This window comes from Schistocerca serialis, chromosome 9 (genome assembly GCF_023864345.2).
Source record: "Schistocerca serialis cubense isolate TAMUIC-IGC-003099 chromosome 9, iqSchSeri2.2, whole genome shotgun sequence".
NCBI classification, from domain to species: Eukaryota; Metazoa; Arthropoda; class Insecta; order Orthoptera; family Acrididae; genus Schistocerca; species Schistocerca serialis.
The window spans coordinates 337,665,264-337,692,942 of NC_064646.1; the positions used below are offsets into that span (position 1 = coordinate 337,665,264).

The following is a 27,679-nucleotide window of genomic DNA, read 5'->3' on the forward strand; positions in this document are numbered from 1 at the left end:
GGTAAGGAGTCATTCCAATCCCGGGAGCGGAAAGACTTACCTTAGGTGTGCGCACGCGCGCGCGCCCACACACACACACACACACACACACACACACACACACATCCATCCACACATATACAGACACAAGCAGACATATACAGAGGCAAAGAGTTTGGGCAGAGATGTCAGTCGAGGCGGAAGTGCAGAGGCAAAGATGTTGTTGAATGACAGGTGAGGTATGAGTGGCGGCAACTTGAAATTAGCAGAGATTGAGGCCTGGTGGATAACGGGAAGAGAGGATATATTGAAGAGCAAGTTCCCATCTCTGGAGTTCGGATAGGTTGGTGTTAGTGGGAAGTATCCAGACAGCCCGGACGGTGTAACACTGTGCCAAGATGTGCTGGTCGTGCACCAAGGCATGTTTAGCCACAGGGTGATCCTCATTACCAACAAACACTGTCTGCCTGTGTCCATTAATGCGAATGGACAGTTTGTTGCTGGTCATTCCCACATAGAATGCGTCACAGTGTAGACAGGTCAGTTGGTAGATCACGTGGGCGCTTTCACACGTGGCTCTGCCTTTGATCGTGTACACCTTCCGGGTTACAGGACTGGAGTAGGTGGTGGTGGGAGGGTACATGGGACAGGTTTTACACCGGGGGCGGTTACGAGGGTAGGAGCCAGAGGGTAGGGAAGGTGGTTTGGGGATTTCATAGGGATGAACTAAGAGGTTACGAAGGTTAGGTGGACGGCGGGAAGACACTCTTGGTGGAGTGGGGAGGATTTCATGAAGGATGGATCTCATTTCCGGGCAGGACTGGAGGAAATCGTATCCCTGCTGGAGAGCCACATTCAGAGTCTGATCCAGTCCCGGAAAGTATTTTGTCACAAGTGGGGCACTTTTGCGGTTCTTCTGTGGGAGGTTCTGGGTTTGAGAGGATGAGGAAGTGGCTCTGGTTATTTGCTTCTGTACCAGGTCAGGAGGGTAGTTGCGGGATGCGAAAGCTGTTGTCAGGTTGTTGGTGTAATGGTTCAGGGATTCCGGACTGGAGCAGATTCGTTTGCCATGAAGACCTAGGCTGTAGGGAAGGGACCGTTTGATGTGGAATGGGTGGCAGCTGTCATAATGGAGGTACTGTTGCTTGTTGGTGGGTTTGATGTGGACGGACGTGTGAAGCTGGCCATTGGACAGGTGGAGGTCAACATCAAGGAAAGTGGCATGGGATTTGGAGTAGGACCAGTTTATTGATGACATCTTCATGATCTGGACTCACAGTGAAGAAGAACTCCAGAATTTCCTCTCCAACCTCAACTCCTTTGGTTCCATCAGATTCACCTGGTCTTACTCCAAATCCCATGCCACTTTCCTTGATGTTGACCTCCACCTGTCCAATGGCCAGCTTCACACGTCCATCCACATCAAACCCACCAACAAGCAACAGTACCTCCATTATGACAGCTGCCACCCATTCCACATCAAACGGTCCCTTCCCTACAGCCTAGGTCTTCATGGCAAAAGAATCTGCTCCAGTCCGGAATCCCTGAACCATTACACCAACAACCTGACAACAGCTTTCGCATCCCGCAAGTACCCTCCCGACCTGGTACAGAAGCAAATAACCAGAGTCACTTCCTCATCCTCTCAAACCCAGAACCTCCCACAGAAGAACCACAAAAGTGCCCCACTTGTGACAGAATACTTTCCGGGACTGGATCAGACTCTGAATGTGGCTCTCCAGCAGGGATACGACTTCCTCAAATCCTGCCCCAAAATGAGATCCATCCTTCATGAAATCCTCCCCACTCCACCAAGAGTGTCTTTCCGCCATCCACCTAACCTTCGTAACCTCTTAGTTCATCCCTATGAAATCCCCAAACCACCTTCCCTACCCTCTGGCTCCTACCCTTGTAACTGCCCCCGGTGTAAAACCTGTCCCATGCACCCTCCCACCACCACCTACTCCAGTCCTGTAACCCGGAAGGTGTACACGATCAAAGGCAGAGCCACGTGTGAAAGCACCCACGTGATCTACCAACTGACCTGCCTACACCGTGACGCATTCTATGTGGGAATGACCAGCAACAAACTGTCCATTCGCATTAATGGACACAGGCAGACAGTGTTTGTTGGTAATGAGGATCACCCTGTGGCTAAACATGCCTTGGTGCACGGCCAGCACATCTTGGCACAGTGTTACACCGTCCGGGCTATCTGGATACTTCCCACTAACGCCAACCTATCCGAACTCCGGAGATGGGAACTTGCTGTTCAATATATCCTCTCTTCCCGTTATCCACCAGGCCTCAATCTCCGCTAATTTCAAGTTGCCGCCACTCATACCTCACCTGTCATTCAACAACATCTTTGCCTCTGCACTTCCGCCTCGACTGACATCTCTGCCCAAACTCTTTGCCTCTGTATATGTCTGCTTGTGTCTTGTATATGTGTGGATGGATATGTGTGTGTGTGCGCGAGTGTATACCCGTCCTTTTTCCCCCTAAGGTAAGTCTTTCTGCTCCCGGGATTGGAATGACTCCTCACCCTCTCCCTTAAAACCCAAATCCTTTCATCTTTCCCTCTCCTCTTTCCTGACGAGGCAACTGTTGGTTGCAAAAGCTAGAATTTTGTGCGTATGTTTGTGTTTGTTTGTGTGTCTATCGACGTGCCAGCGCTTTCGTTTGGTAAGTCACATCATCTTTGTTTTTTAGATATATTTTTTCCCACGTGGAATGTATCCTTCTATTATATTCGTACAATAAAGTAAGATGTATATGATAATTCTTAGGCTATTCTAGCCATTCATCATCAAAGAGAAAATCTGTTTACAATATTTATTTACATTTATCATATTACTTCACTAAAGGTGTACGAAAATCTGATTTTATGTAATAAAGTATTTGATATTATTAATACTCATTAGTGAGAACAGGATGTCCAAATGATTGTCTGAACTCTCAGAACAGTCTCATGTAGAATTTGGTCCAGAGTATAACCGTCTTCACTGGATGAAGTTTTAAAGTCTGCTACTCAATACACTGTAATTACTAATCAAGGGTGAAAATATAAAAGGTTCCCTTGATATTTTTTTAATGACCAGCTGCTACAAGTCCAGAAGTCCACATTCAAGAAGCTCGTCAAAAGAATCAAACCCTGATCAGGAAAGATATTGGTCTTGCCCAAAATGTGGCGTGAAACTTGAAATGAGTGAAAACTCAGGAATGCAGTATGCAACATTTGCAAGAAGACTGGTCACATATCCATCATATGCATGGGGTGAAATAAAAATCATGTTTTACTGCCAGGAAACATCAGCATCCAAACCCCTGGACAGGAAAACACAAAATGAAGTAAATAAATTCGCATTTCCTGAATAAATCAACTGTAAACAAGCAGGAAAAATCTGTAGATCACTTGAAATCAAAGGCTGCACAATCAAATTTCTGCTGAATCCTGGTGCAACCTGTGCCCTGCTATACTTAGATGCCCATGAATTAATGGCATCACCAGAATACTTTAATTCAAATTGAACATTGAGACATTCAATGGATCCTAGACAGACTGAAAGCAGTGTCATTGGACAGATACAATGGAACATCCAGGAACTTCCATTCAACTCAGAAAAACAGCCAATCTCTTTGGCATGGACTGGCTCATTGTCTTAAAGTTGAATATCAGTGAAAATAAGTCACTGATTGCAAACTTGATGGATCAAAACAGTTTTAAAGGAGCTGGGGAGAGGAAAAAACATGATCAGAAATTTCTTTTCCAGCCTGAGTCTGAGTTATGCACCTGCAAAACCTACAAACCAGTCCTGAAATTGCAGACAGTAGCCACAATAAAATTTTCCAAGGCCAGGCCAGTACCATTTGTTATGATGGGACAAAGTTAAAAAAAGGGATTGAAAGGCTGACCAAAGAAGAAATATGAAAAGCCAGTGAACACTAGCTAGTGGGCTACACAAATTGTGGCTATATCAATGGCAAATGGATCAATAAGAATATCTGAAGCCTTCAGAGTGACTGAAATCCACAGCTGGAAATAGATCAGTATCGAGTCCCAAGGCCTGAAGAGTTCTTAGAGAGAGAGAGAGAGAGAGAGAGAGAGAGAGAGAGAGAGAGAGAGAGAGAGAGAGAGAGACGGTGTGTGTTTCACAGAAATAGATTTATCAGGTGCATATCTGGAGTTAGAACTGACAAAGTAACGGAGAAGCTAATAGTCATCAATACCCCAGTTCAATTGTTCGAGTACAAGAGACTATTGTATGACATTGCAATTGCTCTTCCATGTGCCAATTACTTTGATGAAATTTCAACAGTACATGTATGGAATACAGTTTGAGTTGTTCATAGATCACAGGTCTCTGGTTTAAGTATTGCATCCAGTCAGAGATCTGCCAATGATGATTGACCAGAGACTGGAAAGATGGACAGTCACACGGATGGCATACAACTATGAAATGCAATGCAGTCCCATAGAAATAAAGGGAAATGCTGATGCCTGTCAGGGCTGGCTACTGGTCTAGATGAAAAATTCATGTCTGAAGAGTCTTGTTGCCAGCTGTATGTAGATATTAACAAACAAATCAATTCATTTTCAGTTGATCGCAGAAAAAATTGAGAAGCCATAATCAATGGTGAATCACTACCAAACTATTTCTGTAAGGTCACAGAATTTTTGCAGGCATACTTTCAAAGAAAGGGCTGCCTTCAACACTGGTCATAGATTTTTACTTCTTCAGACAGATTTCGAAAGTGTCATTATGCCCAAAATGTGCTGAAAGAAAATTTTGTAGGGACTTCAGGGTAGACTTCTGGGGTATCATCAGAATAAAACAAATGGCAAGAAGGAATTGCTAGTGGGCAAAAATGTACAAAGAATTTGTAGAAATGGTTTCACAATGTAAACCTTGTCAAATCACAAAACCAAATGACAAAAAGGATTTTCGAAATTGACAACAAGTAACAGAACCATGAAAAGAATCAATATTGAATGTACTAAATCATTTTTTGTGCAGCACCTTGATTCAAATGTGTGGATGCAGACTCAATGTTGTCATATATGTTAAAGTGATTTCAACCAGTGCAAAATCTGTAATATAGGTGCACAAAAAAATCTTTACTCTAGAAGGGCTCCCTGAGACCATAGTTCAGACAATGAGACACAATTTGTATCAAAGATTCTGTGAGAGGAATGGCATAGAACATCCAAATACAGCTCCATTTCACCCTACTTAAATGTGGTAAAGCAGAAGGAAATGTCAAATCAAACAATGGAAACTCCATATAGGAATATCAACAATGTAGGAAAAGACCGATTGCTACTTACCGTAAAGAAGACACATCAGATTGCAGACAGGCGCATTTAAGACACTACCATAAAGCTTTCAGCAACAGCCTTCGCCAGTAAAACACACACACACACACACACACACACACACACACACACACACACACACACACACACACACACAAGCAAGTACACCTCAAGCAAACATGACCGCCAACTCCAGCAACTTGTGAGGTTTTCACGCTTGTGTGTGTGAATAGTATGTGTTTCTTTTTTACTGATGAAGACTGGCCAAAAGCTTTATGTAAGCATCTTTTAATTGTGCCTTTCTGCAACTTGATGTGGTTTATTTATTTACATGTCAAGTCCCGTAGGACCAAATTGAGGAGCAAATCTCCAAGGTCATGGAATGTGTCAGTACATGAAATTACAACATAAAAGTATTAGCAGATAAAAATAAATGTTTATGAACTCGAAAAAAGTCAGTCCATAAGTTTAAATAAATGCAATCACCAATACAATAAGAATCAGCTAAATTTTTCAAAGAACTCATCAACAAAATAAAAGGAGTGACCCTTGAGGGAACTCTTCAGTTTTGATTTGAAACCATATGGATTACTGCTAAGAGTTTTGAATTCCAGCAGTAGATTATTGAAAATGGATGCAGCAGTATGCTGCACACTTTTCTGCACAAAGTAAGTCCAATCCAAATGCAGGTTTCATTTTTGCCAAATATTAACTGAGTGAAAGCTGCTAATTCTTGGGAATAAGCTAGTATTGTTAACAAGAAATGACAGTAATATTTGAACGAGATCCTGAATGTGGGCTTTCCACAACAGTCTGAACACCTAGAAATTTGAACTTTTCAGTTTCACTAATCATATGCCCATCGTGTGAAATTAAGACGTCAGGTTTTGTTGAATTGTGTGTTAGAAACTGTAAAAACTATGTCGTACTGTGATGTAGTCTTACTTTATTTTCTACAAGCCATGAACTTAGGTCTTGAACTGTGCTATTTGAAACCGAGCCAATGTTGCACGCAACATCCTTTACTACCAAACTAGTGTCATCAGCAAACAGAAATATTTTAGAGTTATCCATAATACTAGAGGGTATATCATTTATATAAATAAGGAACAGGAATGGCCCCAACACTGATCCCTGGGGAACCCCCGAATTGACTGTACTCCACTCAGACCCCACATCATATCCATTTTCATCATTTAGAATAATGATCTTTTGCTGTCTGTTGCTAAAGTAAGATGTGAACCAACTGTGAGCTACTTCCCGTATTCTGTAATGGTCCAACTTCTAGAGCAATATTTTGTGATCAACACAATCAAATGCCTTAGTTAAATCAAAAAAATTGCCTAGCGTTTGAAACCTTTTGTTTAACCCATCCAGTACCTCACAGAGAAAAGAGAATATAGCATTTTCAGTTGTTAAACAACTTCTAAATCCAAACTCTACATTTGAGAGCAAATCGTGTGATATAAAATGATCAATTATCCTTACATACACAGCCTTTTCAATAATTGTAGCAAACACTGATGGCATAGAAATAGGTCTAAAATTATCTACATCATCCCTTTCTCCCTTTTTATAAAGTAGCTTTACTTCTGAGTACTTTAATCACTCAGGAAACTGACCATTCCTAAAGGAAAAATTGCAAATATGGCTAAATACAGGGCTAACATGTGCGGCACAGTACTTTAATATTCTGCTAGGCACTCCTTCATAACCATGAGAGTCCTTAGTTTTCAGTGATTTAATTATTGACTCAATCTCCCTTTTGTCTGTATCACTGAGAAGTATTTCAGACATCAATCTTGGAAAAGAATTTGCCAAGAACGTTACATGATTCCCTGCTGAAACTAAATTTTTATTTAATTTACCAGCAATACTCAGAAAATGATTGTTAAATATTGTACATGGTAAGTAGCAATCTGTCTTTTCCTACATTGTATAAAGATTTGTCAGAACTTCCAAAGAAGCCATGAGAAAGCCTAACTGGTTTGGAGAGAAGAAGCAAGATGCATTGCAGACAATTTTGACAAATTATCACACAACTGGTAATACAGTAACTGGAAAAATCACCTGCTGAAATACTTAGTGGACATCAGCCAAGGATCACATTGTTGGATCCTTTAGTGAAAAGGAAAAAAAAAAGCAAAAGAAGAATTAAAAGTTCCAAGTTTGCAGTCAAGTATGTACCAAAAATTTCTTGAAGAATTTGTCAAGAGAATTGCCATGGATCATTGGCAGTATAATCAGACAGCTAGGAAAAATGCTGCCTCACAGAGTCATCAGAAAGCATCAGAACAGATTTGGATAATGCAGCATTTTGGATAATAGTAACCTACACAGAATTGAATATCAGTGACACTTAATTCAACCACTTACTGAACTAGCAGTAGAGAAAGATAAAAATGGACTCCAGAGGAAGGAAAAGGAAAACAAAATTGGTGACGAAAAAGGTGAAGGACCCAGAAGTAGGAAACGAAATTTCATGGGTTGTGAGAGGATATGTCATGTTATCTCACCAATTACAAAATTGAGTCAAATTTACAAAAAACTTCGCAGTATGAGACCACTTATCTATATTATGATGCTGCTCCCTTATGACTTGGTGTATTAATGCACTGGTTCATCTACATCTACATACATACTCCGCAATCCACCATACGGTGCATGGCGGAGGGTACCTTGTACCACAACTAGTATCTCAACATCATGTATGCAATTCATAGACACACATGGCATATGTGGACAAGCATTGTCCTGTTGAAGAATGGCACCATAACACTGTCACATGAGAGGTAATACACAAGGACAATGGACACTTGCAATGTACCATTGTGCTGGCAGTACTACTACCAGCAGTGACTTAAAATCATATCCGATGGCACCCCATGCCATGCAACCAGGTGTAGCTGAATGGGACTTTCTCCTAAGTCGCCACCATAGTAGTTGACAAGAGTCATCTGGGCTAATGCAGAACTGCATTTCATTGCTGAACACAGTGTGACACCATTCTTCATCTACTGATGTTTCTTGGTCACAATAACAACTCCAGTTGCAGCCATTTGTGTTGTGCTAATGGTAGCCTATGCCTAGGAAGATAATTCCCTAGTCCATCTTCTGCTAGTCTTTGACCACTGGTTCAGGATGACATAAAATGTTGTAGGAAGTTCCTTACTTATCAAATGGCAGATGCAGATGTGAAGGGGATACCATGTGCTTGGCACACAACACAGCAACCTTGCCTCGTGGTGGTCATACATGGTTAACTGAAACCTTGATGTTGAGTATGCCTGCCCTCGTGTTCCCATGAGGTCCAACATTGGGCTATTATCACATGCAGTTCCCCATAAATCTTGATATTGCACGATTCAACCATCTGTCCAAATGGAGACCTGCAATATGCAATTGTTAATGGCACTGTATCACATGAGTACCTGGAAATTCCATGTCCTTCACAATGTTCACTCAGCATCTGATGTAACAATACTAAACACTCTGTTGATCATGCTACCTATTGTGGGCAATTTCAGCTATAATCATTTGCATACCTGCCGATGGAGTGTTCTTCTATGAAGTTACATTGATACCCAGCCTTGTTTTTTGGGTGCGTAGCTTTTCCTCTTCTTAACCCTTCGGTGGGCACGCCTGCGGCAGTTAGCCGCAAGATTTAGTTTTCTGTTAGTATCACAGATAGTGTTACAGTTGCGTCCATGTCCAGATACGTATTTGTTATTCTCAACAGATGTCACCACTTACTACATTTGTGTGATTCATGCTTTCAGCACTTTGGTCGCTATTGTTGTTTGAAACGCGAGTGTTGCATTTGCGGTGTGTGTGTCGCTACATGCCTTGTGATGTAAGTATTTTCTATACTTGTGTCTTCCTTTCGCCTCAAGCAATCTTTCTTCTATATTAGTATATAATGAATATTCAAATCGAATCAAAGTTCCCATATGCAATTTTCATTACTTTTTACAATCTTGGATCTTGATTTGTTACAATGTATTACTTTTATAAAAACACGTGTTTCATTAGGTCTTATAAAAGTGTGGAAATGGAGAAAAAGAAGGCCTTTGACAGGCACCGTCTAATTGAACGTCCTGAAGACTATGAGAAAGTATTGCGAGAATTGTCAGAAGAAGAATTACAAGAGTTGTCAGATTCATGTGAATCTGAGTCAGAAGAGGAAGTTATCGAAGAAGAAAACCACAGCAGTGACTCCGAATGATCAACAGAGGAAACAGATGACCACCTGGTTGAAGAGGGGAGACAACAAACAGATGATTACCGATTTTACGGAGGAAAAGATAAAGAAACTATTTGGATGAATGAACCCTTTCCTTCATCTAAAACCAAGGCCAAGAACATCCTAAAAGTTTCGCCAGGTCCAAAAGCCAAGTACTGAAATCGCAGAAAAAGAAATTGAAGCATTTTGCTTATTTATTACTGATAGGATGATTGACAACATTGTGGAAAATACAAACCGATACATCCAGAATAGTAAAAGAGCTGAAGTTCAATATTCAAGAGAACAAAGACTGCAGAGACACCACAAAACCAGAGATAAAGGCTCTTTTAAGTGCATTATATCTAATAGGTATAAAGAAAGGAGGACACACACATTGCTGTGAACTGTGGGGTGCAGATGGTTCAGGAATGATTATTTTATGAGCTCTCTTCAGCTATAAGCCCTTTTGCTTTCTGCTTCAAACTGTTACATTTATCGCTTTCTGCTTCAAATGCTTAGGTTTGACGACCTGGGTACCTGGAATAAAAGTAAACAAACTGATAAACTGGCACCTATTTGGGACTTCCATCAAGAGTTTGTCAACTGCTTTGCTCACTACAATGTCAGTGAGTTTGTCACTGTTGACGAGATGTTGCATCCTTTCAGAGGATGCTGCAGATTTGTACAGTATATCCCTAATAAGCCTGCAAAATATGGGATCAAGATCTATACCTTTTTTATGCCAAAACATTTTACACCATACTATGAAATTTATTGTGGCAAGCAGATGCCAGGACCCTACCTGAAGTATTAACAAGCCTGATGACAGTGTGCAAATATTAGTGACACCAATTGAGAAAACAAACAGAAATCTTACAACTGACAATTACTACAGTAGCTACCCTCTGGCTGAAAATCTCCTCGGCAAAGGTTTGACTTTATTGGGAATCATGGAGAGAGAATAAAAAAAAAAGAAGAAGAAGAAGAAGAAGAAGAAGGAAATACCTCAAGAATTCGAAGCAAATAAAACCCCAGTTATATCTCTTTGGTTTTCAAGATGATTTTTGTATGGTCTCGACTGTTCCTAAAAAGAACAAAGCTGTGAATTTCTTATTGACAATCCACAGTACAAATGGAATAGATCAAGAGACTAACAAATCGAGAGTGAATTTGGACTACAATGTTACCGAAGGAGGAGTAGACACTGTAGATCAGATGTGCTAATCCTACAGTACTTCCAGAATAATACAACAATGGCCACTTGCACTTTTCTACAGACACCTAAGTATTGCTGGGATAAATGCAAACATTATTTTCAAATTCAAGAATCCTGATAATAAAGAGTGTTTTCTCTTTTTTTTAAAAAAAAAAACATCTTGCTCTGGACCTAATGGAAGAACATCTGAATCAACGAGCGTTACTTGAAACACACTCCAAGAATATCCACTCCGTCTTGACCAAGTATAGGCATGAAGAGGAGACCTAGGAATCAACAAAACCTGGAATTTGTTACCTATGTGGCAGGCATAAAAACAAAAGAACCGAAACAGTATGTACGAAATACAAGAAAAATGTATGCAAGAAACATAGTGTCACAGATTCAAAATGTGTGAATGTGAAAGTGAGCTGCAGGTGGAAGTTGAGTAATTTATTCACAATCATAAACAGGGGTGGGAGTTTACAGATGCACAATTTCATAATGTTTTTCCTTGTTACTTTCTTTTCATGTGAATCAGTGCAATTAAGTGATTTGATTAAAAGAACTATGAAGGCAATAAAGAATATCAGCTTGTTATAAATTACAGTGATAGATGATTGCCTGAACTGGTACCTTCCCAATTGCTGTTTGGTCCCTCTTCATGGAGCTTGAAAAGTGTGGTGGGAGATGTGAACAGTCACCTAAGATGAGTACTTCTGTGTGGAAAATTTCAAGAAGGTAGGAACACACCATTGAAGACCCTGGCAATTGTTAGTGACCAAACTGCAGTAAGTTCTGCAAAGTGATCTCTTTAAATCTTACCTCTGAAGAAATAATGGAGTAGGATCCTCCTGCTACTGAACACTGTTGTGCAACACATACAAAACCAGTGTTTCTAAGATAATCACCGCTAATGCTGTAAATGTCTCTTTTTCTTGAACTGGACTCGCATTCGGGAGGACGACGGTTCAATCCCGTCTCCAGCCATCCTGATTTAGGTTTTCCGTGATTTCCCTAAATCGCTTCAGGCAAATGCCGGGATGGTTCCTTTGAAAGGGCACGGCCGATTTCCTTCCCCATCCTTCCCTCACCCGAGCTTGCGCTCCTTCTCTAATGACCTCGTTGTCGACGGGACGTTAAACACTACTCTCCTCCTCCTCCTCTCTTTTTCTTGAATGTGTCTATCTTTTGGTAGAAGGTGTCTGGCATCAGATCACGTAGGAGAGAAGTGCAGCTGCCACAATGTTCACAGTCCCCACCTCATACATGTCTCCTAGAAATGAAAATACACCCTCAAGACCACTTTGATCTTCTACACTTCACCCTGGAACATTATGACCTTCTCACAGAAATATAGAAGGAAACACTTTGATCTCTTTTGTTAATTCTTGTAATAGTTTTACACTATCTGCTGTGGTCTGTGGCAAAAATGTCTGTCTTCCAGTCCCCAGTTTGACTGTTGCAAATGATTTCTTCGTAGATGATGATCTCTTAACCTTGGGCTGACACTTCACTGGGATTTCAAGGTCTTTATATTAACAGTATACCTTCTTACTTCAGAAGTGAACATTGGAGGGTTCAGAAAATCTCGTTCACTTTTCATAATTGTGAATGCTGCAATACCATTTTTCCTGTGAGGGAGTTGGAGCATGCCCTTTCTTCGTCACAACTCCCCATCTCAGGACCACGTGACATTAACATTCAGATGTTGCAATAGCAAGCACTTTCACCTTCATACGGCCCTCCAGGGGCTCGCTGCTCTTTGGCGGGTTCGTGCTCGGCTACTGTGGGCTCCCGGCCTTTGCAGCATTTTTCCCTTCCCTGCTGCATGTCTATCCTCTTGCTGTTCTTTTTCCTCTCCCTTGGGGAACATCTCTGGGCTATTTTTGAAAATGTATTCTGCATTTTCGGTAGTCAGTATCGGAATACTCTCCACTGTTCCTTTTTTTCATTCTTAGTTAACCTTCTCTTATCTTTCCTCCACTTTGGAATTTGAGGTTCCTCTTTTTCTTCCTCCCTGTGCACTCCTGAAGGCCGGCCCACATGTCTGACATGTAACAGGTGACTGGGTAACGCATAATTTCCAGCCCTGGGTCAACAGGTAGGGTTTGCACGTACTCCCTCATACAGGCCGGACTCAAGGAGGGGTGATTGCCTGAGCTGCTTCCTTCTCAAATTGCTGATTTGTCCCTCTGTCAGGTGTTTGGGAGGTGTGATCTGAGGTGTGTCACCTAAGGCGGGTGCATTCCCTTCTCAAGGGGGCCCCCAGTTGGAAGGAGCGTGCCATCAAAGAGGTTGGCAATCATGGGGGATTTTCTCGCAATGAGCGAATCATGTTCACAGTTGCCGGCTACGAAATGTAAATGGGATGAGGCTAGCGATTCAAGAACCCTCCGAGCTGCACCAAGATTCTTCATGGTTTCACGTACTGAAGACAGGCACTCCTTAACTTTGGTAAATCCAGTTATTATTCAGAAAGTGTTGATGCAGTTGTTTGCCCTGTGAAATCCTGCTTTCGTTTATACAATGGCACTTTACTTTTGGAGACTACTTCTGATTCTCAAGCACAACAAATGCTTGCAGCCTTGCTCCTCCATAGCTATCCTGTGCTTTTATTTACGCTTGGCTGCTCGATGGTCTGACCGAGGCAGAATTCCAAATGTATCTCTCTAATCAGGGTGTCATAGCAGTCCATCGGGTGATGAAAAAAGTAGTTGCTGCATTAGTACCCACACGCGCCCTCTTTCTCACTTTTGATATAGAGATTCTTCCGTCAAAAATCAAAGCAGGGTATGAAGTTATCACAGTCAGACCGTATATTCCAAACCTGATGTGCTGCTACCAGTGTTGTCATTACAGCCACACTCAAGAGTCCTGTTGATACCCAGCCAAATGTGTAACCTGTAGTAGGGATGCTCATGAGGACAATTGTTCACCGCCTCCTCCCCGCTGTATCAACTGCGATGGCAACCAAGCTGCCTTCTCCCACAATTGTCCCATGTGTCTTGATGAGTGGGCTGTCTAGGAGATCTGGATGAAGGAAAAAGTGCCTTACCCAGTCACACACAAGTTGCTGGCTAGTCGGAAACCTGTGTTCTACCATCAGGCACCTGCAGTACTGTTCTTGCTATATCTTGCTCCACAAAGGACATGGCCACGCAGATGTGTGACCTCAAATTTAGCACAGTGGTTGTGAGATCACCCAGCATCATGATAGCATCCTCATCTCCTCCTCCAGCTGCGCAACACACCACAAAACTCTTGCCTCATGGGGCGAAGTGACCAGCTGCACAACTGGCAGGCCAGAAAGGACAGAAGGAATACTCCGGTGAAGACTTCCTACATCCCTCCAGCCAACGAACACCTGAGTCTTCCTCTGCTAACCTGAAAGGCTCTAAGAAGTCAAACAAAGGCAAACAGTCTCTCCTTTGCCAACTCAAAGATCCTCTTTGATGGTGTTGCCACGTGATACCCTCGTCTGGCTAACCTCCATATGCATACCACCAACCGTTTTTCTGCCCAAGACTCTGCAGGTCGAGAGCAGAAGAATACCGATGCTTCTGTAGACCTCGTGGAGCAGGACCCTCCTGCCTCTGTGCCATGTAACTACGAGTCTTCGAAGGCTGGCACTCGGCAGCTGCCAGGGTGACACCCCTTTATTTTTTCCTTGTCATGACCCTCCTCCAGCGGAACTGCTCTTAGACTCACAGCATCCACTTGTTCTCTGCCTTCAGGAAACAAAATTACGTCCTCACGACCGCTTTGAGCTCTCGCATTTTTTTGTGATTTATTTTGACCCTCCATCTCAAGGTCAGCTTTCCATCTCATGGGGGAGTCATTCTGCTCATATGGGATGACACTCATCATCAACTCATCTCCCTGACTACCTGCCTTCAATCTGTTGAGGTTCGCCAGTTCCTTCCTCACTTGACGTTTTCCGTTTGTACTGTTTACACCCCTTTGTCATACAATGTTACCAGGGTAGACTGCTTCTCCGTAATTGGGCAGCTACCTCATCCCTTTCTGCTCCTTGGTTTTTGCACCATCCCCTTTGAGGTTCTCCCAGAACCTGTCTGAGAGGTGCCCTCTTGTCTGACCTTCTCAATAAACTTAACCTCTTCTGCTTAACACAGGAGCGCTCATGTTCTTTTCAGATTTCACACACACCTATTCCCATTTGGACCTATCCTTCTGCACTGCTCAGCTCGCCCATCATCTTGAGTGGGTCATTCTCTCACACACATACTCGAGCGACCATTTCCCTGTCCTATCCATTTGCTGAATCCGTGCACCCCCAAATGAGAGCTTATTAAGGTCAACTGGAGGTTTTACTCCTCCCTTGCAACTTTTGATGAACAACATTTCCCCAGTTGAGATGAGCAGATGGAATATCTTACAAATGTTATCCTTACCGCTGGACGACGTTCCGTTCCTCACACTTCCTCTGTACCACTCCGTGACCCAGTCTTTTGATGGCCTGAGGCATGCTGCGGTGCAATTTGTGTGTGGAGATGTGCTCTCTGTGTTTTTAACTGTCATCCTTCGATGGCAAACTGCATTAATTATAAACAGATGTATGCACAGTGTTGTCGCATTCTTCGGAATAGCAAAAAAGCTAGCTGGATTTCATTCACTAGTTCTTTTAATAGTTCCACTTCCTCTTCCGTCATGTGGGCCAACCTCCATCCTGACAGTAGCAGATGATGTCATTGTGGACTCTATTGCTATCTCCAACATTTTGGACCACCATTTTGCAGAAATTTCGAGCACCTCCCACTATCACCCTGCCTTCCTCCGTTGGAAATGAGCGGAGGAGCCTCGGGCGATACCCTTCTCTTCTCCAAATTGTAAGCGCTACAATGCCGCCTTTGCTATGAGGAACTAGATCATACCCTCACTTCATCCCAATCCTCCGTCACATGGTCAGGTGCTGTTCACATTCAGATGTCGGAGCACATTTCTCTTGCTGGCAAGCAGTTTCTGCTTAATACATTTCCCAGACACTGGCGTGAAGTACCTGTCATACACATACCTAAGCCCATAATGACAAACACCTTCCTTCTAGCTACTGCCCCATTTTTCTCCCCAGCTGTGTTTGCAAAGTGATGGAATGTACGATTCCTGCTCATCTGGTACAGTGGCTCGAGTCTCGCAATTTACGAACCACTGCACAGTGTGGATTTTGAGTGCGGCGTTCTGCAGTTGACCATCTCATGACTTTGTCCACCCATGTCATGAATGGTTTTCTGTGGAAATCCCAGACTATAGCCATGTTTTTCAATTTGGAGAAAGCCTATGACACCTGCTGGAGGACTGGTATCCTCTGTACGCTCTACACGTGGGGTTCCATGGTCACCTGCCCCATTTTCTTCAGGAAGTTTTAAGAGACTGAGTTTCCAAGGTATGTGTGGGTTCTGCCTTGTTGGACACCTTCATCCAGGAAAATTGTGCATTTTGCTATCGCCATTAACCCTATAATGGCCTATCTCCCGCCATGGATCTCTGGCTTCGTTTTAGTTGATGATTGCAGTTTTCGAGACAGACTTGTCTTGTTGAGTAGCATCTTCAGTGATGTCTCAATTGTCTTTACTTGAGGAGCATCAACAATGGCTTTCATTTTTCCACTGACAAAACTGTTCATATGAATTTCTGGTGGCACAATTGATTTCTTCCACCATCTTTACATCTTGGGCCTGTTGCTCTCTTGTTCATTGAAACTACAAAATTGCTGGGGCTCATGCTCAGTAGGAAACCATCCCCTGTCTGTTTGAAACTAGACTATGGGTGCTTCGTTTAGGCAACATGGTGCCACCCATCCTGAGCCTTCTTCTTCAATGAGTCCTTTGATTGCCAGTACGGGGTGTGTGCCTCTCCCTGTTGCCTTCTGGAGTTCACTTTCAGCTCTTGCTCTGGCAGCTTAACTTCACACTACATCTACATCTACATTTATACTCCGCAAGCCACCCAACGGTGTGTGGCAGAGGGCACTTTCCATGCCACTGTCATTACCTCCCTTTCCTGTTCCAGTCGCGTATGGTTCACGGGAAGAACGACTGCCGGAAAGCCTCCGTGCGCGCTCAAATCTCTCTAATTTTACATTTGTGATCTCCTCGGGAGGTATAAGTAGGGGGAAGCAATATATTCGATACTTCATCCAGAAACGCACCCTCTCGAAACCTGGACAGCAAGCTACACCGCGATGCAGAGCGCCTCTCTTGCAGAGTCTGCCACTTGAGTTTGCTAAACATCTCCATAACACTATCACGCTTATGAAATAACCCTGTGATGAAACGCGCCACTCTTCTTTGGATCTTCTGTATCTCCTCTGTCAAACAAACCTGGTACCGATCCCACACTGATGAGCAATACTCAAGTATAGGTCAAACGAGTGTTTTGTAAGCCACCTCCTTTGTTGATGGACTGCATTTTCTAAGGTCTCTCCCAATGAATCTGAACCTGGCACCCGCCTTACCAACAATTAATTTTATATGATCATTCCACTTCAAATCGTTCCATACGCATACTCCCAGAAATTGTACAGAAGTAACTGCTACAAGTGTTTGTTCCACTATCATATGATAATACAATAAAGGATCCTTTTTTCTATGTATTCGCAATACATTACATCTGTCTATGTTAAGGGTCAGTTGCCACTCCCTGCACCAAGTGCCTATTCGCTGCAGATCTTCCTGCATTTCGCTGCAATTTTCTAATGCTGCAACTTCTCTGTATACTACAGCATAATTTGCGAAAAGCCACATGGAACTTCCGACACTATCTACTAGGTCATTTATACATATTGTGAAAAGCAATGGTCCCATAACACTCCCCTGTGGCACACCAGAGGTTACTTTAACTTCTGTAGACGTCTCTCCATTGAGAACAACATGCTGTGTTCTGTTTGCTAAAAACTCTTCAATCCAGCCACACAGCTGGTCTGATATTCCGTAGGCTCTTACTTTGTTTATCAGGCGACAGTGCGGAACTGTATCGAACGCCATCCGGAAGTCAAGGAAAATGGCATCTACCTGGGAGCCTGTATCTAATACTTTCTGGGTCTCGTGAACAAATAAAGCGAGTTGGGTCTCACACGACGCTGTTTCCGGAATCCATGTTGATTCCTACAGAGTAGATTCTGGGTTTCCAGAAACAAAATGATACGCTATAAAAAAACATGTTCTAAAATTCTACAACAGATCAACATCGGAGATATAGGTCTATAGTTTTGTGCATCTGCTTGACGACCCTTCTTGAAGACTGGGACTACCTGTGCTCTTTTCGGATCATTTGGAACCTTCCATTCCTCTAGAGACTTGCGGTACACGGCTGTTAGAAGGGGGGCAAGCTCTTGCGCATACTCTGTGTAGAATCGAATTTGTATCCCGTCAGGTCCAGTTGACTTTCCTCTGTTGGGTGATTCCAGTTGCTTTTCTATTCCTTGGACACTTGTTTCGATGTCAGCCATTTTTTCGTTTGTGCGAGGATTTAGAGAAGGAAATGCAGTGCGGTCTTCCTCTGTGAAACCGCTTTGGAAAAAGGTGTTTAGTATTTCAGCTTTACACGTGTCATCCTCTGTTTCAATGCCATCATCATCATCCCAGAGTGTCTGGATATGCTGTTTCGAGCCACTTACTGATTTAACGTAAGACCAGAACTTCCTAGGATTTTCTGTCAACTCGGTACATAGAATTTTACCTTCGAATTCACTGAATGCTTCACGCATAGCCCTCCTTACGCTAACTTTGACATCGTTTAGCTTCTGTTTGTCTGAGAGGTTTTGGCTGTGTTCAAACTTGCTGTGAAGCTCTCTTTGCTTTCGCAGTAGTTTCCTAACTTTGTTGTTGAACCACGGTGGGTTTTCCCCGTCCCTCAGAGTTTTACTTGGCACGTACCTGTCTAAAACGCATTTTATGCCTTGAACTTTTTCCATAAATACTCAATATTGTCAGTGTCAGAACAGAAATTTTCGTTTTGATCTGTTGGGTAGTCTGAAATCTGCCTCCTATTACTCTTTCTAAACAGATAAACCTTCCTCCCTTTTTTTATATTTCTATTTACTTCCATATTCAGGGATGCTGCAATGGCCTTTTGATCAGTGATTCCCTGTTCTGTGCTTACAGAGTCGAAAAGTTCGGGTCTGTTTGTTATCTATCGGTAGGTCCAAGATGTTATCTCCACGAGTCGGTTCTCTGTTTAATTGCTCGAGGTAATTTTTGGATAGTGCACTCAGTATCATGTCACTCGATGCTCTGTCCCTACCACCCGTCCCAAACATCTGAGTGTCCCTGTCTATATCTGGTAAATTTAAATCTCCACCTAAGACTATAACATGCTGAGAAAATGTATGTGAAATGTATTCCAGATTTTCTCTCAGTTGTTCTGCCACTAATGCTGCGGAGTCGGGAGGTCGGTAAAAGGAGCCAATTATTAACCTAGCTCGGTTGTTGAGTGTAACCTCCACCCATAATAATTCACAGGAACTATCCACTTCTACTTCACTAAAGGATAAACTACTACTAACAGCGACAAACATGCCACCACCGGTTGCATGCAATCTATCCTTTCTAAACACCATCTGTGCCTTTGTAAAAATTTCGGGAGAATTTATCTCTGGCTTCAGCCAGCTTTCTGTACCTAAAACGATTTCAGCTTCGGTGCTTTCTATCAGCGCTTGAAGTTCCAGTACTTTACCAATGCAGCTTCGACAGTTTACAATTACAATACCGATTGCTGCTTGGTCCCCACATGTCCTGACTTTGCCCCCGCACCCTTTGAGGCTGTTGCCCTTTCTGTACTTGCCCGAGGCCATCTAACCTAAAAAAAACGCTCAGTCCACGCCACACAACCCCTGCTACCTGTGTAGCCGCCTGCTGCTTGTAGTGGACTATCCAGCAGAATCCGAAACCTCACCACCCTATGGCGCAAGTCGAGGAATCTGCAGTCCACACGGTCGTGGAACCTTCTCAGCCTCTGATTCAGACCCTCCACTCGGCTCTGTACCAATGGTCCGCAGTCAGTCCTGTCGACGATGCTGCAGATGGTGAGCTCTGCTTTCATCCTGCTAGCGAGACTGGCAGTCTTCATCAAATCAGATAGCCGCCGGAAACCAGAGAGGATTTCTTCCGATCCATAGCGACACATGTCATTGGTGCCGACATGAGCGACCACCTGCAGATGGGTGCGCCCTGTACCCTTCATGGCATCCAGAAGGACTCTTTCCACATCCGGAATGACTCCCACCGGTTTGTACACGGAGTGCACATTGGTTTTCTTCCCCTCTCTTGCTGCCATATCCCTAAGGGGCCTCATTATGTGCCTGACGTTGGAGCTCCCAACTGCCAGTAAACCCACCCTCTGCGACCGCCCGGATCTTGCAGACTGATGGGCAACCTCTGGAACAGGACAAGCAGCCATGTCCGGCCGAAGATCAGTATCATCCGGAGACAGAGCCTGAAACCAGTTTGTCAGACAAACTGGAGAGGCCTTCCGTTCAGCCCTCCGGAATGTCTTTCGCCCCCTGCCACACCTCGAGACGACCTCCCACTCTACCATGGGTGAGGGGTCAGCCTCAATGTGGGCAGTATCCCGGGCAGCCACAGCTGTAGTCCGATCGGGGGATGCGTGGGACGAGCTGGCCGTCCCCGACAAACCCCCATCCGGACCCCCACAGTGATGCCCATTGGCAACAGCCTCAAGCTGTGTGACCGAAGCCAACACTGCCTGAAGCTGGGAGCGAAGGGATGCCAAATCAGCCTGCATCCAAACACAGCAGTTGCAGTCCCTATCCGTGCTATAAACTGTTGTGCAAAGAACGTCTGAACTAATCTACAGAGAGCACAAACAATTTGACACAAAATTTAAACGGTTATTAAAATACAAGATTGCCTAGTAAATGCAGTAATGCTGCTACTCGCGCACTGTTGACACACTGCTCGGCGGCAGAAGGAGACTACGCGATTTTACAGTATTCAGGTACTAAAACGGCGATGCTACAACTCTCAGATACTGTAATACGCCCGAAATTTATGAATTAAACAATGCAAGTACCCAAAAACACGCAAAGAAATTAAGAATTAAACTATGTAACAAATAAGTCAGCTAAGAGTATACGACTTGCTGCTGGCAACTGCTTATCCAACGGCAGCAGGGAGCACACTGGCTGTGACCAACCAACACTGGCCGTTCAAGACAAAAACGGAAGACAGATGACTACGCGAATCTACACTATTCAGGTACTAAAGTGCGATGCTACAACTCTCAAATACTATAATATGCCTGAAATTTATGAATTAAACAATGCAAATACCCAAAAACATACAAAGTAATTAAGAATTAAACTATGTGACAAATAAGTCAGCTAAGAGTGTACGACTTGCTGCTGGCAGCTGCTTGTCCAACGGCGGCAGGGAGCAACTTTCCCAGTGTGTGTGAACCCTTCACCACCTTGGCTTCATGCGGCAGCCCGTGTTCACCTTGGCATTCATTCGCTTACTAAGAACACTACCCCAGCCTTCAGTTTCACGACCTTCACATGGAATTTCACAATAGTGTACACTGATGGCTCTTGGACTGACCATGGTGTTGGGTGTATATACATCATTGGTCCCGAAGTTTTTTGGTATTTCCTTCTGGAACATTGCTTAGTATTTACAGCAGAGCTCTTTGCCCTGTATTAGGCCATGCAATTCATCCAGTGACACAGGATTTTCAATTTCATCATCTGCTCAGACACTCTCAGAACCCTTCAAAGCCTCTGTGTGCTGCATACCATCCATACCTTAGCGCAGTGGGTACAGGGAAGCTGTCACTTGCTCACAGACTGCTTTGTGCAGAAGTGCCAGAGTTTACCTGTGTTTTTTTTATTTGTAAAATACCTGTGGTGCTTGCTGGAGGATGGGATTCCCCCATACACTGCACAGGTGGGAGTTATGATACCACCTGCTCCTCTTTATTTGAGAGTTTTTGGAAGACCAGGCTTTCAGTGTATTCAAGAGGACAGTGCACCATAGGACTCAGTGCTAATTGTGGCCTTATTGCTAGAGCAATAAACCCCTTATCGACTGTCACTCACCGCGCATGTCAGGCTCTTTGTTGATAGATGATCTTGTGGTCTATTGCAGCTCTCAGCAGGTCTGGTTACTTGAGAGATGATTTTAGCACTCTTGCGACCACCTCTACTTGTGGGAGTGTAGGCTAAGACATCCACATTTTCACTGAGGTAAACACGTGTATGAATTTCTGGTGGCAAAAGGATTTCCTTCCACCACCCTTTGACCTCAACCACACTACTCTTCCATTCATCAAAACCACAAAATTCTTGTGGGTTAACTCTTAATAGAAAACTGTGTAGCTCCTCCTGTACACTGTACCTGGCAGCACACTGCTTCCATTCTTTGAATGTCCTTTTCATTGTAAGTGATACCTCATGGGGAGTGGCCAGATGGTCATTTTTGTTGATAATTGGTTCAGTGAAGCTGTACTATAGATGTAAAGTATATTTATCTGCACAATGATCAATTTTATGTCATCTTAACAAGGTCTATCTTCACAGGACCCGCCAGTTCAGAATCTGTACGCAGAAGCTGCCAAATTGCATCAATCATTGCAGTGTGGTATTATCCTGTGCGAAAAAGCTTGCTGATGGTGCTGTGTGTCCAGTCACTCGTCTTATGCTTCCTTTTTTGGTAACTCCCTTGAATGCCAATTTGAGGCAAGTTCTGCTACTTCTTGGAGTTCGCTTTCATATTCTGCTTTGAAAGCTTCATCTCATGTTTCTTGCTATACTATTTGGACTCTCATAGACATCTCTCCCCTCCCCCTTGGCTTCATGCGAAGCTTTGTGTCCATTTTGGGCCTGCTTTGCTTCCGAACAACACCTCTCTTGTTTTGATCATTCAGTAAGTAAGAAGGTAGGAAGGTTAGGGTTACACACCACACCTGCAACAAGGTCCCCTGAGACAGACCACAACCTCAGAATGAGAGAAGGAAAGGAATGAACTTAGCTGGATCATCTACATAAGAACTATCCTGAAATTAATGGAAACTAGGTAAAATTTAAGTCTGGATGGGTACATAGGGATTTGGACTCCACTTCTCCAGAAACACTTAGCACCAAAATTTGTCCCTAATTCGTTGAGCAGCAACCAAAAGCAGTGCCAAATGAAAATTGCTCACAAGTCTCTGAATGAAATTCATGCTAGTTGAGAGCTGCTTAAGTGGGTTGTAACTAATAAATAAAACAGTTTTATAAGAATTGAGCACCTGAATTAAATTAGCAAATAGTTTAATTATGGAAAAAACAGTCATGTACATTACTTTGTGATTCAGTAATGACAAGACGGTGTGGCATAAGCAATAATGTTGAAAATTGTCTGATAACCATGTGATTGTTAGACTTTAAGTGCATATAAGCTCTCATCTTGTAAGAATACTGTAGTTTGTTGCTTATGGTAACTTCTTAAAATGATGGCATACATTCCATAGTGGCGAGAAATGGCACTGTCTGCACCCAATGCACTTCCAGGATGTGATGATGAACCTCAGTACACCCAAGACTTTGGCTTCCTTTTATGACAATATAGAAGTAAATTTTGACTCTACACATAATTTTGAATTTGGGCTCTCATAGACATCTCTCTGCTGTAACTTTGTTGTGCTATTCTGTCACATTTTTAAGTACAAATTTGAAACTGTCATAGTTTGCTCTGTCATTTTTGAAATGGTCTGTGGCCTGTATTTCTCAGAATCGTGTAAGCTGCATCTGTTCTGAGGTTTCCTTGCTTTGATTGAGACAAGGTGTATTTTTTGTTTCCAGTCAGGTTGTGAATTGTTTGTGATCCAGAGTATTTCATTTTATAACCCATTATCTTAATAAGGAGTTGTGAGTTGTGGTCTGGATTGTGCTCACTGTATGGATTCCAAACATACTGTAAAATATTGTTGATAAATTTGCACTATTTATTCCTGTGTTCATAACTAGGTGCTCACTATCCTGGAAAATAAGAGCATGTCAAAGACAATGTCAAGCATTTGGCTAATATGGCAAAATGCTGCCCATTTACATGACCCATAAGATTTGTTGTCTCAGACTTTTGTGGTTTAATATCTCATATCTTCGTGTGCCATGTCAAAACTGAGTAATAGTGTAAATAGTGCCATCTTCTAGTGTTATATTTGTCTATGTTACTGTTATTTTCAAATTGATTGATTATTGATAGAAAGTTTCGTATGAGAGTAAATATACTAAGGTGCTGTTGTCAGTACGACCAAATGTTTGGTGCTGTCTGAGAGGGTTTCTGGAGTAGACACCATCTTTTATCATAATTACACACTTCTGTGCAACAAACCCTTCTTTCCTCGGTGATGATTTGTCCCAGAATATGATGTCATGAGACTGTAGTGAATGAAAACAGGAAAGTAAGTCAACATTTTGACATTTTTATCTCCAAACTCTGGTATCTGTAATGTAAAAATTGAAGGGCTAGACTTTTAAGAAGGTCTATGACATGACTTCCATTTCACTTTCTTACCAATACAGACATACCAGAATTTAAAACATAGTTCCATTTATTGATTTACCCACGTACATTATTTCTAATGGTATGATCAGGCTGTGTGCAATACTGAAATGCATATAGGCCTCATGTTTTTTTATCTCATTTCATTGAGAGTCCATTTGCAGAAATTCGCTTATTGATTTTCATGCAATAATATTTACATTCCAATTTGTTGAAGTTAGTGCATTAGGCTTGATGATAATACTTGCATCATCAATTTTATACTAATGAGTACAATGACTCATTCTTTTTCAAGCTTTAGGTCTGGTGCTCCACATATAATTGTGTGTTAGATTATACTGATTTGCTGTTCTTCCTTTTACTCCCCATCCCCTCCTTTCCACCTCCCTACAGAGCTCACATCCAACCATTATTGTTTCATCTGAAAAATTTTATTTTTATCATATAAGATATTTTAGTATCGTTATTATTGAATTGACATAGTTTTAAATTACTTCTAAATTCAACCATTATCAGTAGTAGTTAAAATGTGGTTGTTGTTGTTGTTGTGGTGGTGGTGGTGGTGGTGGTGGTGGTGGTGGTGGTGGTGGTGGTCTTCAGTCCTGAGACTGGTTTGATGCAGCTCTCCATGTTAATCTATCCTGTGCAAGCTTCTTCATCTCCTAGTACCTGTTGCAGCCTACATACTGCTGAATCTGCTTAGTGTATTCATCTCTGGGTCTCCCTCTACGATTTTTACCCTCCACGCTGCCATCCAGTACTAAATTTGTGATCCCTTGATGCCTTAGAACATGTCCTACCAACCGATCCCTTCTTCTAGTCAAGTTGTGCCACAAACTCCTCTTCTCCCCAATTCTGTTCAATACCTCCTCATTAGTTATGTGATCTACCCATCCAATCTTCAGCATTCTTCTGTAGCACCGCATTTCGAAAGCTTCTATTCTCTTCTTGTCCAACTATTTATCGTCCATGTTTCACTTCCATACATGGCTACACTCCATACAAATACTTTCAGAAATGATTTCCTGACACTTAAATCAATACACGATGTTAACAAATTTCTCTTCTTCAGAAACACTTTCCTTGCCATTGCCAGTCTACATTTTATGTCCTCTCTACTTCGACCATCATCAATTATTTTGCTCCCCAAATAGTAAAACACCTTTACTACTTTAAGTGTCTCATTTCCTAATCTAATTCCCTCAGCATCACCCGACTTAATTCGACTACATTCCATTATCCTCGTTTTGCTTTTGTTGATGTTCATCTTATATCCTCCTTTCAAGTCACTGTCCATTCCGTTCAACTGCTCTTCCAGGTCCTTTGCTGTCTCTGACAGAATTACAATGTCATCAGCGAACCTTGAAGTTTTTATTCCTTCTCCATGGATTTTAATTCTACCTCCCAATTTTTCTATTGTTTCCTTTACTGCTTGCTCAATATACAGATTGAATAGCATTGGGGATAGGCTACAACCCTGTCTCACTCCCTTCCCAACCACTGCTTCCCTTTCATGTCCCTCGACTCTTATAACTGTCATCTGCTTTCTGTACAAATTGTAAATAGCCTTTCACTCCGTGTATTTTACCCCTGCCACATTTAGAGTTTGAAAGAGAGTATTCCAGACAATATTGCCAAAAGCCTTCTCTAAGTCTACAAATGCTAGAAACGTAGGTTTGCCTTTCCGTAATCTTTCTTCTAAGATAAGTCGTAGGGTCAGTATTGCCTCACATGTTCCAACATTTCTACGGAATCCAAACTGATCTTCCCCGAGGTCGGCTTCTACCAGTTTTTCCATTCGTCTGTGAAGAATTCGTGTTAGTATTTTGCAGCTGTGGCTGATAGTTCGGTAATTTTCACATCTGTCAACACCTGCTTTCTTTGGGATTGGAATTATTATATTCTTCTTGAAATCTGAGAGAATTTCGCTGGTCTCATACATCTTGCTCATCAGATGGTAGAGTTTTGTCAGGACTGGCTCTCCCAAGGCTGTCAGTAGTTCTAATGGAATGTTGTCTACTCCTGGGGCCTTGTTTCGACTTAGGTCTTTCAGTGCTCTGTCAAACTCTTCACGCAATATCATATCTCCCATTTCATCTTCATCTACCTCCTCTTCCATTTCCATTATATTGTCCTCAAGAACATCGCCTCTGTATAGACCCTCTATATACTTCTTCCACAATTCTGATTTCCCTTCTTTGCTTAGAACTGGATTTCCATCTGAGCTCTTGATATTCATGCAAGTGGTTCCCTTTTCTCCAAAGGTCTCTTTAATTTTCCTGTAGGCAGTATCTATCTTACCCCTCGTGAGATAAGCCTCTACATCCTTACTTTTGTCCTCTAGCCATTCCTGCTTAGCCATTTTGCACTTCCTGTCAATCTCATTTTTGAGACGTTTGTATTCCTTTTTGCCTGCTTCACTTACTGCATTTTTGTATTTTCTCTTTTCATCAATTAAATTCAGTATCTCTTCTGTTACCCATGGATTTCTACTAGCCCTCGTCTTTTTACCTACTTGATCCTCTGCTGCCTTCACTATTTCATTCCTCAAAGCTACCCATTCTTCTTCTACTGTATTTATTTCCCCCATTCCTGTCAATTGTTCCCTTATGCTCTCCCTGAAACTCTGTACAACCTCTGGTTTAGTCAGTTTATCCAGATCCCATCTCCTTAAATTCCCACCTTTTTGCAGTTTCTTCAGTTTTAATCTACAGTTCATAACCAATAGATTGTGGTCAGAGTCCACACCTGCCCTGGAAATGTCTTACAATTTAAAACCTGGTTCCTAAATCTCTGTCTTACCATTATATAATCTATTATTATTATTATTATTATTATTATTATTATTATTTCTTTCTTTTCTCAGACGTTATGTCTGGTCAAAAATGGAAAGTGACGCGGACCTTGATCAAGTGTGACTTCCTTTTAACTGTACGGTATATGTTACATTGCATTTAGGAACTTTCGGGTGATTGAACATGTATCAATAATTATGGATTTCTGTACTTGTATATATAAGTTTGGATGTAGCTGTATTGCATTGATATACTGGTGGATATTGTGTGGTATGACTCCTGTAGTTGATAGTATAATTGGTATAATGTCAACTTTATCCTGATGCCACATGTCCTTGACTTCCTCAGCCAGTTGGATGTATTTTTCAATTTTTTCTCCTGTTTTCTTTTGTATATTTGTTGTATTTGGTATGGATATTTCGATTAGTTGTGTTAATCTCTTCTTTTTATTGGTGAGTATGATGTCAGGTTTGTTATGTGGTGTTGTTTTATCTGTTATAATGGTTCTGTTCCAGTATAATTTGTATTCATCATTCTCCAGTACATTTTGTGGTGCATACTTGTATGTGGGAACGTGTTGCTTTATAAGTTTATGTTGTAAGGCAAGCTGTTGATGTATTATTTTTGCTACATTGTCATGTCTTCTGG

General features: G+C 42.2%; 1 protein-coding gene across 4 annotated transcripts in view; it reads left to right on the forward strand.

Annotated features, from left to right (window-relative positions):
* The window catches only part of LOC126418842 (palmitoyltransferase app-like), a 197,461-nt gene that overhangs the window by 24,984 nt on the left and 144,798 nt on the right, over nt 1–27,679 (forward strand). The window lies entirely within an intron of this gene.